This window comes from Chaetura pelagica, unplaced genomic scaffold (assembly GCF_000747805.2).
Source record: "Chaetura pelagica isolate M959 unplaced genomic scaffold, ChaPel_1.0 scaffold69, whole genome shotgun sequence".
In the NCBI taxonomy this organism is placed as follows: domain Eukaryota; kingdom Metazoa; phylum Chordata; class Aves; order Apodiformes; family Apodidae; genus Chaetura; species Chaetura pelagica.
The window spans coordinates 6,882,140-6,900,624 of record NW_009970724.1 but is presented as its reverse complement, the minus strand read 5'-3'; positions in this window follow the sequence as shown (position 1 = coordinate 6,900,624).

Here is an 18,485-nt window from a genome sequence, read left to right as displayed (position 1 = left end):
GCGTGATCTTGCCCTGGATTAACACACACAGACACATTATGTATAGTTGAGGATTTACGTGGAAATGTCTTTATACTGTTTGTGAATTATTTCACTTGAATTATGGTTGCCTTGAATGATATATATTTTGAGAGTGTAACATTGCAAAAGTAAACTTTAACAAAAAGGGATATTTATTCTTCAGATTTAAAATTAATTTCCTGTATTTTTCTGGGTTTTTATCCTATCTAAGCTGTAACCTTACGAGAAGAAAAATGAGAAACTATTTCTTTACACTGAGACCAGTATCAGACGAAATATAAATGTAATGGTTTCTGTAAATGTTAACCCACTGTAACACTCTATCCCAGAACTTAAGATCTGCAGACTGTTTTCAGTTAAGTTACTGCTCCTCTCCATGTTAGGTAATCCGATGTCATTTAAGTAAAATAAATTGGAACTACTCAAGGAATAAAAAGAGGTGAAAGTGCAGAATCTGGTTTGGATAAAAGTTTAATTCTTCAGTTCCCAGTGACATAGCCCTTACAGGAAGCAGAGCAAACTCAGACAGGAGTGGCCAAGTAATGAAGATGGATGCATCTTGTTATCAGCAAGCCATTTACTAGGGCTTGATGTAACCTTAAACATTGCAGATAGCTCAATGGCACTTGCCACTAAGCCTCTAATTAATGAATAGCAGGCCCTAAATTAACAATGTGCATTTACAGATGAATTCTGGGCACTCATTAAACGATGTTCAAATATCAAGCAGTAACTGTTAGGTTTATTCCTTCTGGATTACTGTATACAGTGTTTGTTTGCTGGGAGTTTTCACAGGAGGTTTTGTGTGCTCAACTGCTGTGAGCCCAGGTGTGCTTCAGGAAAGGGTATAGTTCACTGGAGGAGGGCAAGATAGAGTAGCTGTAAACCAGGCATTGTAACACCTGTGCAGCAATTTAAGGAGGATTAGAATGATCCTCTATTCAGACTTAACTGCAGTGGGAAAAAGAACTTGATAGCTTGGCACTGTTCTCAAACCTCCATTTTTTATTACCCTTCTTTGCAATATCCACACTGGTACCTTCAAGGCGACCTGGAACAGTACGCAGGAGGGTTCAGTCGTGGGATGTTTTTTAGTAAATTACTAGTTCCTCCACAGCTCATATGAGAGTAATGCTGTGGAAGTGGTCTTGCACCCAGTGTTCCAGCTCTTTGATCAGGAAGTGGAAGAGATAAGAAGCTCAGGATGAAATCTACACTTAAACATGAATGTGCCAATCAAATGGCAATAGCAGTGCTAATTATTTAGATGGTCCAATTGTACATGAGAAACATAGGAGAATCATTTAGGAGAAACAACTGTGCAGCTATCAGAAAGAAGGATTAAAATGTAGCAAAGCATGTTGCCACATCTGCTAAGTCATACCTATATCAAATCAGAAAAAGTTTAAGTCACTTACTGTGCTGAACTATAATGCAAGCGAGAGAGAATGAGCCTTTCAGAAATATTGGTGTAAACTGGGATTGGGGTCAGACAGGCAAAGCTGATTGAAGCAAAGTCAGAATTGAATCCAAAGTACCTGAAAAATTAAACAGACTGTTCTCTGTAAATGGAAAGATAACTGTTTTTCTGGGAATACATTCTTTCAGCCTAGTAACTTCAGTATTCAGCAATGTGAGATTTTCTGTGCTATGAAAGTTCTTGTTAATGTGCCATCCAGCTCCTACCACACGGTAAGTTCATCAATACAATCTGTAAAAAAAAAAAAAAAAAAAAAAAAAGAAAGGCTAGAATATAAACACTGCTTTTCTGAAAGGCATCCTGCACACCATCTTATGCCAGGACTGTTCTCCATGTCAGAAAAGTTTTACTGCAATACCAGTCTGCTGTGATGTAAAATTACTAATATGATTGGCATTCCTATAGCATTACATACAGAAGAGAAACATCCGCTCTGAGCAGAGCTCACTTTCAACTGTGCCTGCAAACATTTGGGGTTTGTGCACAGGCAGTGTAAGCAGGATCCCATGCACATTCCACATAATCCAGTGCCATGCATCCAGTTCCATTTATGGGCAAAATGAAGCACAGGCTCTTCTTTCTATGGATCGTTCCCACATCAGCATTTTCAAAGTTTAATGTGGACAAATTTAGGAAAGGGGCACTCCCACAGCTTGATGCAAGCTGTTCAAAACCAGCATTTTGCAGATTTATTTTTTTTTCAAAAGTAAGCACAATCTTGTACTTAATACAAGAGTATTTTGTAGAAAAGATAACGGGTTGGGATTTTGTCACCTGGATTTTGCTCTGTGATTTGTTGATAGAAGATAGGAAAAGCAATTGTCTCGTGCACCTTTTGCAGTTTCTTTTAACCATGGAGGTCTAAATCCATGCTATCCAGTACATATGTAAGGTGATGCTATTACAGTATCTGAGAGTTGATTCCTTTTATCTTCTAACAAAAAACTTTATTTGCATGAGAAAACTATTATCTCTCATGAAGAGAAAGCTCTTCCCCCTTCTCTTTTTGTCACTTCCTTATAGAATTTTCTCTGAAGCTTTCCCTAGCACTCACTGTCTTTCTCGTTGCAACTATTTTGAAAAAAAGTAATCCATAAATCAGCAACAAGTATTCTTAGTTACCAGTAGATAAGGTGACAGCAACTGTAGGAGCTTTCCTGTGCTGTGAAATGCCAGAAAAATGAGGTGGAATTTATAGTATGGGTCTTTTTTGGTTTATTACTCCTTATTAATAACAGTAGGAGCATCTTGTTGTCTGAATGTAGTTAGAAAAAAATGTGTAAAATCACAGTAAAAATGTTAGTATGGATTTCTTAGAGTTCTGAATATTCATCCATCTTGTTTCTCCCATACATGCACAACAGTGTTAGTTGGCAGCATATGAGCTATAGTTTCCCTTTTCCAGTCACAGGAGCCAAGAACTGCAGCAAGGTTTGTAGAGGCACACATTAATTTCGGTTTAGTCCTGCAAGCTACATTCCTTTCTGAACATGTTTTAACCTGACATCATGTTCTTCCTCAAACTTCTCACAAATAAAGATGTGATTCATATAAACTTCCACTCTCCCCAGGCTCTGCCAACTCTTCATTTGCTTTTGGCAGACTTTATGGGCACTTCTGATCCTAGACAGGAATGACAAACTCAGCACCTTCCATGTGCTACACCACAGGCAGTGTGGCAGTGTCAGGGGACTGCAGACCACAGCAAATCTCCTTTCTGAGCAGGAGTGCCTCAGAGATCATGTCATAGGTTGTTTCAAGAAGAACAATTACTCAGCGCAGTACAGGTGGTGGAGGGGACTCCCAAAGCAGGCACAGTTCATCATGGACCAGGAGAATGAAGAGGGTTGGATATTTTTCTGGCAAAGAGCTGCCTCACCCCAGCTTGCTGCCACTGACCACCTGTGGGAAGAGTGAAGGGACTCTGTTTTGTCCATATCACACTTTACCTAGTTTTGTGTAGCATCTGCATCCTTTGGAAAAGCATAGTTATTGGTCAATTTTTATAATGGATTTATATTCCTTAATGCAGTGAGTTTCATGTTCTGCTTGAAAGAATAGTCATTACTACCCACTTTCCTTAGAAAAGACAAAGGAATTTTAAGTTACTGTCAGATTTATACCTTGTTGTGCATCTTGATGAGCCAGATCATGCCATACTTTCTGGTTTTCCATGGGGTTAATGCATGATTTTGTGTTGCTTTCCCTTTGAGTTGTCACATGTCCTTAAATGAAAAGCTGCCAGATCTCCACCAAAAAACATTTCTACCTTCTTCATGGGCGTATAAATGCCACTAAACAAGATACAAAGCAGAGCCTGAAAGCCAGGTGAAGGTATTAAGTGAGGTGGAGCTAGTGACCAACTGTGTAAGACTCTTCTGTTCCCAAAGTCACAGTGAAGAACCACCCAAAGACCTAAAAGCTACTCTTTCATATATTCTAATTTAAAAAATTGCAATAAATGATCTACAAAACAAGCAAAAGAAGTATTGAAATCCACTGAAATAAAAGATCTCAAAGGTCTGAAAGTATAAAATCACAGCATGAACCAAGATAGAGAAAAGAAATCAAAACTAAAGAAAAGAAATCATAACTAGAAAAAGAAGATGAAAATTGAAAAGGGCTGAGTGGTGGGTGCACCTTACAGAAGCTCTTCTGTCCTTGAAAGCAGTATATCATTTATTGGAGCACAACCATGATATCCATTTATCATAAAACCAATATGGGGTATCATGCATACCATCTGTGAGTCTTTCCAAGGGTGAAACAGACTGTATAAATTGTCTCCAAGTGTCAAGGCAGAGGGGCAAGAACTCTTGCAATGCAGCAAAGCAGTCTTCTGGCAACAGAACAGCCTCTGACAGAAATTTGCAGGATATGCTTAATTTGAACAATGAAGTTCAAATGTGTGTAGGTAGGAGCCATCCCAGGTACAGATTCTTTACTCTGCAGAAATTCTGGGCAGAAATCATAATGTTTGTAGCTAACCCAAAAATGATGTGGAGATGTGTGCAAATTAAAGTGTTTAAATTAACACTGGACTAGTATCAGAACTCAAAAGAAGTGAAAGAGGTTGTCTTCTGAATTACAAGCTGGTTACACCTGTTTACATCAGCTGAGCATATAACCTAGGCTGGTTTTCATGTTTTTCTCCTTATTGTGGTTTACAGTGAACCTTGGAAGCTCAAAAGTGAAACCTGCTTCCTTATATGTCCTTGCATGTGCTATTTTTTCTCTTTCAAACACACTTCCTGGCATGTTACTGTAAAACTATGTATATTAGACTCCAGGCACTTTACTTCTTTAAAACATATGTAAACATTTTGAAGGGCCAGCGTTGTCCCAGGGGATTGGTAACAGGACAGAGGCCTCTCCAATTCTCTCCTAAAGTAGGACAGTTTTAGGCTGCAATACTGCAAATCCATCTGAGATCAGTAGTGAGATTACAACTGGGCCGTGAGTAATTTGTTTGTCTCAGAGAGCATGTCTGTGGGCTCATCACACTGCCTCACGTCTTTGTGCCATTCACATTTGTTTAGCCAAATCTTTTACAAGAAATGCTAATCCATCACATTATCTGATTGCTCAGCTGTTACTGGTCAGGTAACTCAGGTACAATCAGTTCCACTGCCAGATTGGATAAAACCCTACACACGTGTCTCACTTGGAAATGTGATAATTAGTAAAAAGGTTGCTTCCTAATTTGCAAGGGCGCCATGTCAGCAAAGTTGCTGAAAATGTAAAATAGCCCATATATTTACATTGTATGTTTTATGTTGCATTCAATGGGTGAGACCAAAAACATCCCAGTTACCTGCCCTTGGCCCAGTAGTCAGTATGAAAGACAATAATGATTTTGCGCAAATTGTTGTTTGTTTTAACTTATAGCACTCAGATACAAAAGTTGGGATAGGCAATGTGTGGTGGTGCCCTTAAGGATCTGCCGTTCCTCTCTGCCCTTCCTCCTCCCTGCAGTGCACACTGGGCTCCATCCTACACTGAAGGCAGCCTTAGCTGCCCTGGTGCTTTCCGACAGAGAGCCACTGAGCACAGGCCATGGGGAGGGGAACCAACATGAGCACTAGGGTCAGTCTTCCTATCCCCAAAACTCTTCACCCTGTCTAATTAATAAGTCAGGCTGTGTCAGATGCATATGTATCTAATGTATTGCATCACATCTTACTCATTTGTTGGACACTTTCTAGTATATCCCTGCCCCTCTTGAAGCGGGGAGCCCAGAACTGGACACAATACTCCAGGTGGGGTCTCAGTAGTGCAGGGTAGAGGGGGAGGAGAACTTCCCTCGACCTGTTGGGGACACTCTTCTTAATGCACCCCAGGATTCCTTTGGCCTTCTTGGCCACAAGGGCACATTGCTGCCCTGTGGATAACTTGTTGTCTACCAGACTCCCAGGTCCTCCACAGAGCTGCTTTTTAGCAGGTCAGCTCCTAACCGTTACTGGTGTATAATCTTTTCTTTACCCTACTAAATTTACTCATAGGTTCAAGACCTCTTTTTTCAGACCCTTTTTCAGGACTTTGGGCTACGGAAATTGTTTTACTCAGAGTTGGTATCCAGAGCATCCAACCTGCTGCGTCTGCTGTTGGAGCCCCAGCAGAGACTACTGGGACCTGACTCTGGGGCCACAGCTGAGCACAGCAGAGCACCACATAGTTTAGCCACAGCATTCATCTGTGTACTTTTGGAGCTGACAAGTCAGTGTAAGTGCTCATCAGCCCTAGCCAGGCACAGATTCTTTGATATGTAGCTTGAAGTGATTTTCTAATATTCATGCCTTCAAATAGGGCCTAAGTTTGCCTAACAGTAGCACTCAGTAGTTTATTCGACAATTCAAATGGAGTTGAAAAGTGAGTTCCCAGCTTCACTTCTTTTGCTTGAACTAATGGTTCTATTGTTCTTAGAGAAGAATTGTGTTTCATCATAAATAAACTATAAAATGTTCTTATGGGTAGTAGAACTGAAAAGTAGCTTTTGGATGAAATTGGCATTTGTGTGCTTAGTGCTGGAGGTGGCCACGTTGCTGAAAAATGATGTTGTCTGTGATGCCAGCCATATGACAATTAACTCAGCAGAGGAGAGTGTGTGAATCCATTTCCAACCTGTTTTAATAATAGGGTAACAACCAAACTGCTTTCTCCAGTGGTTAAACCAATATTAAATTTGCCTAGAAACATGTTTAAAGGCTTTTCCACTGGGTTTGTCTATTGCCAGTGCTGTGAAGGACATCAATTTTCAGTAAGACAACTGCCTCCAGCACTGGGATTGGAAACGCCAATTGTAATTAAAACTTTTTTTTTAAGCAAATGCTTTTTGCAGTTTAATTATGGCAAGAAATGCTTCTTGTTTTGTGAACTTCCAGACTGTTGAGCTCAGCAAAACTCCATTTGGCATTCAGCAGGCAAGTCCTGTCCTTGCTGATGTCAGTGGTGCACTTACTACTCCAAACACAACACTGGATATTCAGCTTTAAACAAAATCAGAACAAACTGTACTGCACCAGGTTAAATGTGCTGTAAACACTGATTATTTGTGACCAACATTTAAGCCTAACCATGGGTTATGTATATTTTCCCTCTTTTATATTTTTGCTGTAATCGCAGTGTGAGTCACACAACCTATCACAAGTGCAGATACAAACGACAGTCATTCTGTATGTTTCTATACAATGAAAACAGAAAAAGTAATCTCACAACAGCAAATGTTTTCTGTTTTCCCAAGGCTCTTATTGGTGACATTTCTCCCTGCACTGCTGTTTCTGCAATCACATAGCAACACAGCCCTTGAAATAACTTTTTGATACTCAATATATACAGTACAGCGTTTGGAGAAACTGATTCCACACAAATGCCACTTGTTTAAATGCTAAATGGCATCAAAACAAACAAAACAAAACAAAACAAAAAAAAGAGTGACAGTCCATCAGTCCATTGGAGGAGGTGGCTCCTCTGTTTGGATGACTGACTTCCCCTCTTCAGCTATTAGTCCTTTTTTCTTGAGCTGCAAAGCAAATGACAGGCAAGTGGATCTAGCAGATTTAACTTGGTACAGTGCCTGACCATCTCATATCTTGCCCTCCTACAATCCTTCACAGGATGAAGGTTTGCTAAGACTCTGATCTCTTCTCTGTTGAGATGTGCTTGCAGCCTCCTCAGCCTGCTTCTAAATATTGCCATTTCAGCTTTTAAACTATGCACTTGAGAATCTGCTTCTAGCAGGGCCCAGCTGGACTGCTTTTTAGGAAGCATTAATATATTATGAGTCAAACAAGCAATGGAAATGAGACAAACATCTAACATTCAAACACACTCAAACTTTGAGAATTTCCGATCTTCATCTAAACTCTGTGGTTTGGGCTCCCCTTCCTTCAGGAAAGCAGCTACATTGTTTTGAACTCCCTTTTTTCCAAATTTCAGGCTCTCCCCAAAAGCCGCTTTGCTCCTCTTGTAACTACACAGTAAATTGAGTGCAATCCTCCAAACTGAAGCAGGAGCCTGTCTTAGCAGTCTTTGCCTCTATCACTGCTATTTCTCCCAACCACCAAATCCTAGTTCTCCCTGGTGCCAGAGCAATGAGGTGGTTATCAGCTCACCTACCAAGTACTAGCCAGAAGTGAATTCCAGATTTTTATATCTTAAGACTTTGCATCTCTGTGTAGAATTAATGTCTGAGCATGTATAGGGTTTAACTGCTGAGCATGAAGAGGCCTGAGGAAAGACTACCATAGCTATTGAATACAGTATCATTCAAGTCATAGAAAAGTCCTTGTCCAGTCTGAAAATGCAGAGATAAGGCTTGACCTTATTGAGCGATGAAGTTGGCTGTCATGTTTGCAAGAGCAAAGTGGAAATCGCCAGTGTCACACATTTCAATGCAAATCTATGTTTCTCAAGTTCAGGGCTATTCAGCTTTACAGTCTGCCTTTGGCTCATCTCTAAAGAATGTTTGAGGCAGGGGGAATATCGTTAGGAAAGAGGAATTAGAGGGTCAAAGAGAGAAGCTGAGGGATATGGAGCTGCATATAGTAAGAAGAAAGAAATGGTGGAGAAGAGAATGCAAGAGGTTGTTGTTATTATTTCTTTAATGAGCAGTCTTTTTCAGGATGGTTTCTGAGACTTGCACATTTTGCAGTTGTATTCAAATGTGGAAAATGGAGAACTCTTTTTTTTCTGACCACAACATACTCTTCTCCCTGCTTTCTAAGCTATAAAATTAGCACTAGCAGCTATAATACAAAAGAGCCACAAAAGAATTTGCAGTCCCAAGCTTTCTGAAGCCAGTGTGGCCTATTATGGATAGTCCCTGTAACACAGCCCCAGAGGGAAGCAATATGCCTGACTGATGTTGTCAGCTCTCAGTGATAGTTTCTTCTGTATGTAACAGTAGATTGGGCCTCTGGTTGAGACTACCAAGAAGTTCTTTCATGCCAACAATTATTTTTATTCTGTGAAATTTCTTGCAATTTCTCACCACAGGGTTTTTGACCACCCTAAGTATTAATGATAGTGAAGTCAGTGAATGTGGTCAGTTCTCTCTTCTACACTGGCTTTGCCCACACCAAGACTGCAGGAGAGCATGGTCATTATGAGCTGATTTTGAATGGATTTTCTATCTAGAAAGGCAAAGAGAAAATACTGTCAGTCAATGTTTGGTGTCTTCAGTGACAAAACCCATTTCTTCACTGCCATGAGTGCATAGGGGTATTGAAAGATAAGGGGCATCATCTCCCCCCAAAGAGAAGTTTTGTCCAGTGTCACTAGCATGCATCTGAAATACTGAGATGAATTACATCAAGTAAAGTAATGTACAAGTTTCAGTGCATACAAAATGCATACATAAAATTATTATTATAACAATGCCACTCTATTGTGAAAGATTTGTATGCCATCTTCCATTTGTATCAGTTGTATAGGGTGTCAAGTATGTTGTGCTTGCAATAATTTTAGGAATGTAATATTTTCAAGTTCAGGAAGTTAACAACTTGGGCTCTTTGCTTTGCACGTCGTAACCTTTTATGTTATCATTTGGTTAGATGAGGTGAAGACACAGAGGCGAATAAATTGGAGACCTCAGCTCTGTGATTATGTTATTGCTGACCCTCATCACATCTAACATTACACTGTGCAGCACTTGCTCCCAGGAAAAAAGCTGCCTAGAGAGAGGAGGCAAAGTGTAACTTGTTCACTTGAGAATAGTTATGTTTGGATAGTTATAAATCTGGATAGTTACACTAAAGTCAGTGTTACATCACTGAGGATTTGGTTACAACCTCTTCCAAATCTGCCTTGTAGATTGAAAACACACATAGATCCAAGTTCATTTTTTATCTGTAACACCTTTTATAGCATAAATCTTACAAAGGAACCTTAAAGGAGGAAGCCCTTCTTAATGACTTCAGGCTTACCCTCTTCCTGCAGCCACAAAAAAGAGGCATGGTGGGTCTTCTTGATTTCCAGCAGTCATAACGACTCCCAAGTCAGAGCTCAACAAGTGACCCGAGCACAGCCCACCAGCTGCTCTACCTTACAAGAGGACATGAGCCAGCAGGCAGCTGGCCCAGACTCTGGTGAGCACAAAAGGGCTGTAAGGTTGGCATTGCCCACACACAGACACCTTCCGGAGTCTGATACGTGCTTCTTGGCCATGTCGTCTGATACCATGGCAATCGTTTCAACACACAAAAATGTTGTAGCAGTAGTACTGTCAGCTCAGGGTATGTGAGGAAGGGGTTTCCTTCTTGAATTACATTTTCCCAATGCAGGACAGAGCCGTCTGTGCTGTGCTCTGTCCTGAAGAGTTTGTGAGTAGTGTTACGTGCTCTACAGCACCAACTGTAACAGGGAATGACTTTCCCTTACACCAGTATAATTTAATTAATGAAGCAGATTTCATTCATCTGCTTTTTAAAACTAGCCAGGGAATCTGAAAGTTGATGCAGGCACACAAGCAGCAGCAGAACTGGCCCCTTTAAGACTTTATCTTCAGAGACATGGTGTCCCAACTAACCTTCAAGAGAATGAAGATTCACAGTGCCAGTGTGTAATAACTGTATCTCACTCCATTACAGGTATTTCAAGGCCATTCTTTGTAAACAGTGTGCATTGCTTTGTGTCTTATTCTGTAAAACAACCAAGTATCTTGCTTGCAGATATATGTTAAGGTTTAATGCATCTCCTGCCATAAAAGTGTTGCTCAAGACTAATGAACAAACAAATGTTTGCTTAAGCCCCTTTGGGAAAGTCAAACAAGCTTTCAACAACTATTCATGTATTTATTGTCAGATGTGAGTCATCAGTTAGGTGCCTGGCCCTGTGCTCTTAGCAGCTAATGCCAATAATTTCACAGCATTTCTTCACTCATTTTTTGCTCTTCCCACCCCCATTTCCAGCACGGTTTCCAGCAAGAACCCGTCTGGAGAGTGTTTTGTCAATGGCAAAACTGGCTCTCCTCCCAAGCAGTTCAGTCCATAGTGGCAGCCAGTCCTCCTTGCTGTCTGTGATATGGGGGCCCACCTTAGCCTGGGAATCCTGCTGCCCAAGTGAGTGCAAGCACAGCCATCTCCTCTTTTCTCTGTCCCTGGCTTTCCGGGAACCTAGACAGGGTTCAGGCTCAGTGCATATCCTCTTCCAGCCATAGATGTGCCAGCAATGGGACTATCTTCTTTCCAGCAGCTTGTCACTCCTTTGCCAAAAGTTAGCATCTCCTTCTAAGCTACCAAATAAGCTGTTTGTGTGTGCACTCCCTAACCTGTCTCAATCACAATCAGTTGCTTTATCCTGAACAATTAAAATATCTGGGCTTTGCTAACCACACCCATATCTGGGACAGCGGCCATTTCGGCAGATGTAGCTGCAGCTGGAGGAGAGTGTATGTCTCTTCCTATAGACTTAACAGCATCTGCAAAGTTCCCATAGGATTCGCCTTCCTGGTACATAATATGGACTTACTAGGTGAAATAAGAATGGGAGCTTCTTTCTTATATTACTGGTATTAAAATTGTGTGTCAATGCTTGTTTTATTTTTATACTTCTCATAAACAAGCTGACGGCTTGAAAGATATTTTTTGTTCTGCTGTTTCAGAGGAGTCTACCCAGGATAGAAAAGAAAATCAGTGTTTGAGGGTTGTGTTAACTGTGGGGTTTTTTCTTGTGTTGCATGTTTCATTATGAGGAAGGAATTAAAAACCCCTCCTAGACAGTACTTAAAATATCAAAGTCATTGTTTAATGCCTTTGAGTCACTGTACAACTAATTCAATTGCACAGTGTAGTGCAGTTTCACGGTATGTGAAACACAGATAGTAGAGAGGAATGATTGGAAAGTGGAATAAACACAGCATTAGTTTGCAAAGTCTGAAACTTTCTGATTACTTCTTTTGCAATGATCCGGCACAACAGCTCATCAGCAGAAGTGAGAGCAGGGACTTGTAAATCCAGAGCCCCTACTTCCTCTGTCTAAGCTAAGCTACCTGTGTTGGTGGTGACAGGAGGCTCTTCTCCTTCCTCTGAACCAGCCACTGGAGGTGGGTCTGGTCATCACTGGCTGCCAGCAGCTTTTACTGGAGTAGACAGGAGTCACAGCTCTGATAGTGGCTATAGCTTTGCTGAATGCTTCACTGAAGGAGGAACCTCAGGTAGTCAGGGACCAAGGCAGCAGAAGTCACTCAGGAGGGCCATGCACCACCAGCATGGCCTCTGCTACATTGAAACTGATGCTTTGTTGGACACTCAGTAGCCTACAAGGACCAGGGATGTATGGTGACAGCATAGGAATTGCAGCTCTTGTGGCACTGGCAGTAGAGGGTCATTTAGTGGTCAACGTGGTATATCTGACTTCATGCACAAACCTAAGGGTGACGATATGGGAGATCTTCCAAATACACTAGAGTTTAGTAGGGACAGGTACAGATCATCTGCCTGATTTGTGTGAGTCCTGTTGTAATCATAAAGGAGATTGTCCCAGACATTTACAGAATTTATCATTGTACCAGCTTTGTGAGGTAAAGCAGCAATGTTATCCCTATTTTACAATTTTACAAATTACACTAATGTACAGAGACACTTCAACTTTGCCTCTCCAGTCACATTAAGGGAGGTAGTAGAGGTGTAGACCTATCTGGATTTGCTCTCATTTAGCTAGGTGTGGTAATATTTTGCCCACAGATTCGACGTTTCTTCTGATGCAGGCTTTATGTGGGTAGAAACAAGCAGATCTGGGGCCCTATGGGCTCTCTGAGAACACTGAGTAGCCTCCTCATTAGGCTCACCAAGATCCCTGGAGCTGTTATGCCTAAGTTAGATATGCCCTGCCCCAGCCTCCTTACCTATATGTAGATCTCCCAGTGAAGATGTCCACAACTGGGGCTGAGCTAGATGTTCACATACACGTGAGTGCCAGAGCCCTGAACAAGCATCCTCCGCCTTTCCTGTAAAGCCAAAATGAAGCTGCGTGCTTTGGGCATATCTGTGGTTGGTAAACTACCATGTGGGAGTAAAAACACACCCGATCCTGAATTCTGCTTTGGCTTAATTTATTCCCACATGAAAACAAACACAAAAAAATAAGTATCTTGAAGCTATCATGCTCACCATCCAAATGTTGATGCTTAGTGTTTGCAACTGATTAGTATTGCCACTGGGTTGCAGATATTTCCTGTATTAAATGGCCCTAAACAGTGAATGTCAACATTTTAATGACGACAGCATTATTGTAAGTAGTAGCAGTTTGGCAAAAAGAGAAGGTAGGACTGGGATTAGTCTTTAATGAACATCCTGAACAGGCACAGATAGGAGAGGAAAAAGGAAAAAAAAATGGGACAAAAAAAAGAAGCACACAGATGCTCATAAAAAGTTTCTGACAAGCTAAAAGCCTCAGAAACAAATTTGAGTTTAAAAATGCATTTGAAAAGTTATAGACTCACTTTTGTACAGCACAACAATGGTGGAATGCTAATAACGTTTAATTTCCCTTGACTTCTAACCTTCTTAACCTGCTGTGCAGCTAGAACAGTGCTGTAAATCAAAATACGCTGTATTGTATGGTGAACATGTGTATTGAGTCATTCCAGACTGCCTGGTGCTTTTCAAAAACAAAACTCACAATAGTGTTTGTGCTGTTTTTCATTTTTCATAGACCTTTCCCCTCAATCATGCTGCAACTGGTTAGGTTATGTATTAAAAATACAATATAAAAAAGGGAGAGAAGATGTAGGGGTAGACATAATGCCACAGAAAGTACAGCACAGTTGAGTAGGCCAGAATATCCTTGACATTATTTTCCCCTTTGTTCTAAGTGTTCTTCCAATTTCAATAAAAACAAATTGGAATATTGCCTGGGGTCTCCTAAATCATTAGTAAATTAAGAATCTGTTTTTAATAACATTTCACTTGTAAATAATGCATTAATTGACTAGCTTGAAAGTTATCTTGAATGTTAGAAACTCTGGCACTAAATGCGTAATGAAAGAAGTGTGCTGTTTGAGGAGGCTGGATGGTAAATGTAACAAATTAAATATGACAGTTGATATTTGTGAAAATGGTGATATAATTAGAGGACACCTGCAGCTGTTTTCCAACCAAAACAACAGAAATTGAACATGTATAAAGTATGTGTGTCATATTTTCTCTTGGCATATTTCTTTTGTTCTCCTTAGGGCTTTTATGTGGGGGAGTCTTTCTGTTTTTTTCTTACCTTTGTCAGGTCATATGTCTAACCAACTAACAACTGTCTCTTTGTCCGATGCTACCATTTATTAGATCTGTAAGGGAATATTTTGCAGAGTAAAGGCAAAGAACATGAATATTATTTACCAAGAGCTGTAAGTTACTAAGCTCATGACACATGCCCAAATGTACCAGGGGTGCTTGGGGATAGCCAAGAATTACACCAGGACTCTTCTGTGCAGTTCCTCTTTGAATGCATGCAGTTGAAATAGAGTACTGCCTTAGCCATCTCACAAGGGTTTTGAACACCAAGTTTCTAAAGATAAAGGAAAAACGTGAAGTTGTTGAACAACACAGATCCCTGTGTCGTGCCACTACTGGGAAATTATGAAGCATATTGACCAAAGATGGCCAAAAATTATAAATTTTTTATCTGGAGCCAGAGATGCTGGGTATTTCAGTTCAGGGATTCTGTTCCATCTGTCCTTGCTCCATTCCAGTTGGTGTGCAAGAGAACATCCTGCCAAAGAAAGGATTTGGACTTGCAAAAGCAGGAGTCTCTAGGCTGATTCTATTCAGAGTTGCAGCAGTAACAAGGCAGTGGAATTACTCTGGTATAAACAGAGCCTATATTGTACAGCAGATTTTGCTCCAGGTTAATGGGCATAGAAGCAATACAGTTGAGATGGGCCTGAAGCACACTAAATCCAGTGCCACCCCTGTTCCCGTGTACTCCACCTAAGGAAGGACTTCAGGTTCTGCCAGGGTCACTTTTGCTGGGCTTTGGCATAGACCAAATGGCCCACAGTGAAAGGAAAAACAAAACCAGGACAAGGCAAGCAGTCCACACCATGGGACTTGGCTCTCACTGGTACTGCTCAGTGGAAAATTTTCTCTATGGCTGAGGCACACAAGAATGAAATGATGTGGGGAAAGCCCCACCACACCACACACAACCCACTGTGGATACTGTAAATCTTCAGCATGCCCTTTGTCAGGGACATCAAAATTCACTTTAAAATAAACAATGTTGACTTTGATTTGGAATGTTCTAACAGGATAGATATGAGCCATTTAAATAAACATGCCAGCCAATTGTGTCAACTTTGCTTTGGGGGCAGCAATACCTTTGTTACTGGGCTTTGTATCTGTCTTGATTAGAGCTGTGTCAAGCAGCTGTTGAGATTGACTTTGATGACAGATAGGATGTACTGTACATGACACTGGAAGCATAGTATCATGGAGACAAATTGTGCAATGGCTGAGAAAATCCTCACAGCTCTTTCAGAAATGGCAGAATTCTTCCCTGTGGTTGCAAATACATGCATTTTATTTGTCTTAAAGTTACAGGATCAGGTATGGCTGCTCTTGCAGGTATCTGTTGGTATGTAATAGCTTCCATTCTCCACCGCTTCCACTCAGCTCAACAAGGGCTATGTTTCCACTCTGCAGGTTCAGGGTAGCACACTCTGCATGCTCAGTTTATTCCAGTACTGTTGTATATGATAATTATGGCAGAAAAGTCATTTGCCACCTCCAAGGACAAGGCAGCAATAAAGTTTCACAGAAAGTGCACCCTGGTTTTCATGTTATAAATCACACGAACGCCTAGCTGGGCTAGTCTCATTGACTTGCACAGCTTTCTAGATGTGTTCCCCCAAGGTTTATTTTACAGGTACTGTTTCCTACTCATAATGTACATCTCACCTGACCTAATGGCAGTTGGTGATGTAACCTGATACAAAGGTGGTATAAAATAGGTGCAGATCAGGGGACATGTTCCAAAATTCTGCAGGCTGCCGTTGGCAGCCACTCTGTCTCTCCTCTTAAGGATCAAGATGGTCTTCACTGGGTTAAGGCTGAGGGAAGTTCTTACTCTATTAAAACAAGTTTTGTTAGCCTGCTCCAACTCTCTCAGCTTTTCATTGCTCACCAGTAGCTTTTAGGAGGCAAAAGACTTACTTTTCCCAGGTAAAAGGCATGAATTAAAAACAAACTATCTGCCAGATATTATAATATCTACCAGAAGGAAGAAGTTGCTCAGCCTCCCATTATCTTTCACCTGAACAAGACCTTTCCCAGGTGTTACAAATGTATTAAAAAATTACACCTTTATTTTGGCTCCTTTGTGGGGTGTTTTGCAGATTCTGAGCTTTGGAGTAGATGAGAGATCCATTATACATTTTTGTTTTATTCAATTTGCCTAAAACCCCTCTTTGATTAAATAGGATCATCAACAGAGGTGGGGACTCCAAAGGCTAATTGCTTTTTCTTATCTAAGGGTACATGCATAAGAAGGTGGCCTTTTAGCTTGTTGCCCGTTGGTTTAAATTAAACCTGCTAAATATGTGGTAAATATGTGATTTGCCCTGGCAAAAAAGAAATGGCCCTGCCTGTGCCTATGTAATTGTTACACTGACTTGAAGGTTCTCTTAGCTAGAGAAAGCTAACAGATCAAAATACAAACCTATTCATTAAAAGGGAAAAAAGTCAACTTACCTTTCTTACTGGTACCAAGCACATCATCATCCAGATCTTCATCAAAGATTTCCCTTCCATCTTCTACATAACCTACTCCATCTACAGAAAAAAAAAAAAAAAAAAAAAAATTAATCTATGAGAACATAAGGAAGATGTGCTGGCTTAGTTAAATATGGCACAACTGGTATTATTTAATTAAAATCTAGTGTGCAGCTGTTAGGGAAAAGCTAGCCAGTTTCAGATAGAAAAATAAACCCCAATAATATGTTGCAACATAATTTTTGCACTAAACTCAAGAATAAGGGGGAGGTGAATGTTTTGTATGTGTGTGCATACATATACATGCATATACATCTGTGTCTGTGAGAGTAAGAGAGAGGGGGAAAAGACAAATATGCTCAAATACCTTTTCTTTATTGAGAGAAACTATAACCAAAACTAGACTTAGGTGAGCCAGTGGCTGTTTGGATCCAAGGATACACAGTATCTTTTTAGAGGCTGAGGACAAGGGGAGGTGATGCTGTGAGCTGCTTTGCCTGTGCATGTGAGCAGGGACTTTGTCTTTCATCACCCAGGTGTACAAAATGGACATCTCATAAAAAGAAAATGGCTTTGTTCACTGAATGAAAAAAACATTCCAACTGTGCAATTTTTCAGTTTTCTCCAAGAATGACAAAGATGCATTTATTTTCTATAAAGAATAGTTATAGTTAATTGCATTGCTGGTGTTTCTAAAACTTACTGGCCTAACTTCTGGTTTTACCACCTAAAGCAGTGTATTTCAGCTTTTCAGATAAATAATTGTATCTATTAGGCTGGCAGAAAAAGTAGCAACTTTTGCAGGATGCTTTTGAGGAAGCAAGCAGTTATGTAAACTAAGGAAAGAGAAACATAACACTGTGAGAAGTTTTGGTGGAATTATTAATTTTTATTTTAGTGACTACACAGCTGTCCAGTTTTGCATGACACTCTTCAGAGAGGAAAAGAGGCAATAGTCAGACGTGTGCTATACTCCGCTACACATAGCCATAACCATACCCTGCTACACATAGTATCTGACTGAGAAGGGGGTGGGAAAACAAATAAGGCTACTTTTCTCCTCTTCCCATCCTAGGATTGGCAATCCAAGTTTCAGAAGCTGTGTCTTGTCCTGGCCTTGCTATATTGCCTTTGCAGGGGCAAGAGATTTTTGAGCAAGATTGCTCAAACCTAAGGAGTCTTCAGGGCAACACGCCTGTTTTTTCTTCTGCTCTTCTGTTGAGCCATGCAAAACTGCCAGAGGGAGGGCTGAGGATCAGGCATTTTGGTAGCTGTCACAGGAAGCTTGCAGTGTTCAATAGATGCATTTAGAAAGGGAAAATGAGCAAAATGAGGAGCAGGGAAAGGAGTTTAAATGCTCATGTAACTTAGGATCATTTTATTCATTACTTGTCCAGTTAGAAAAGAACCACCTGTTTGTAATGAAAAAGGAGTTTGTTCACATTATCATAACACCAGTCTTCTGTTTCTGTTAATGAAACAATTGTTATTTGTGGAATTTTACCCTCCTTGTAACATTTTTTCAGAACAGGTATACGTTTTCTAAGATTTTATTCTCTCACTGTTATTTCATGGTTTCTGTGTGGCATTTGTTTGGTCATTCAAAGCAAAGAGTTAACCTTTTTCTAGTTCACTTTTTGTCTACAAGTGAAATTCATGTAATGACAAAATAGACTTTATTTGCCAAAATGCAGTGGTAGGTCCTCTTCTTTCCTTATGCCCATGATCTCCCTCCAGGAGCTTAGAGTAGCAGTCCCTGGAAATCACTGGCCTTTCCCTCTTCA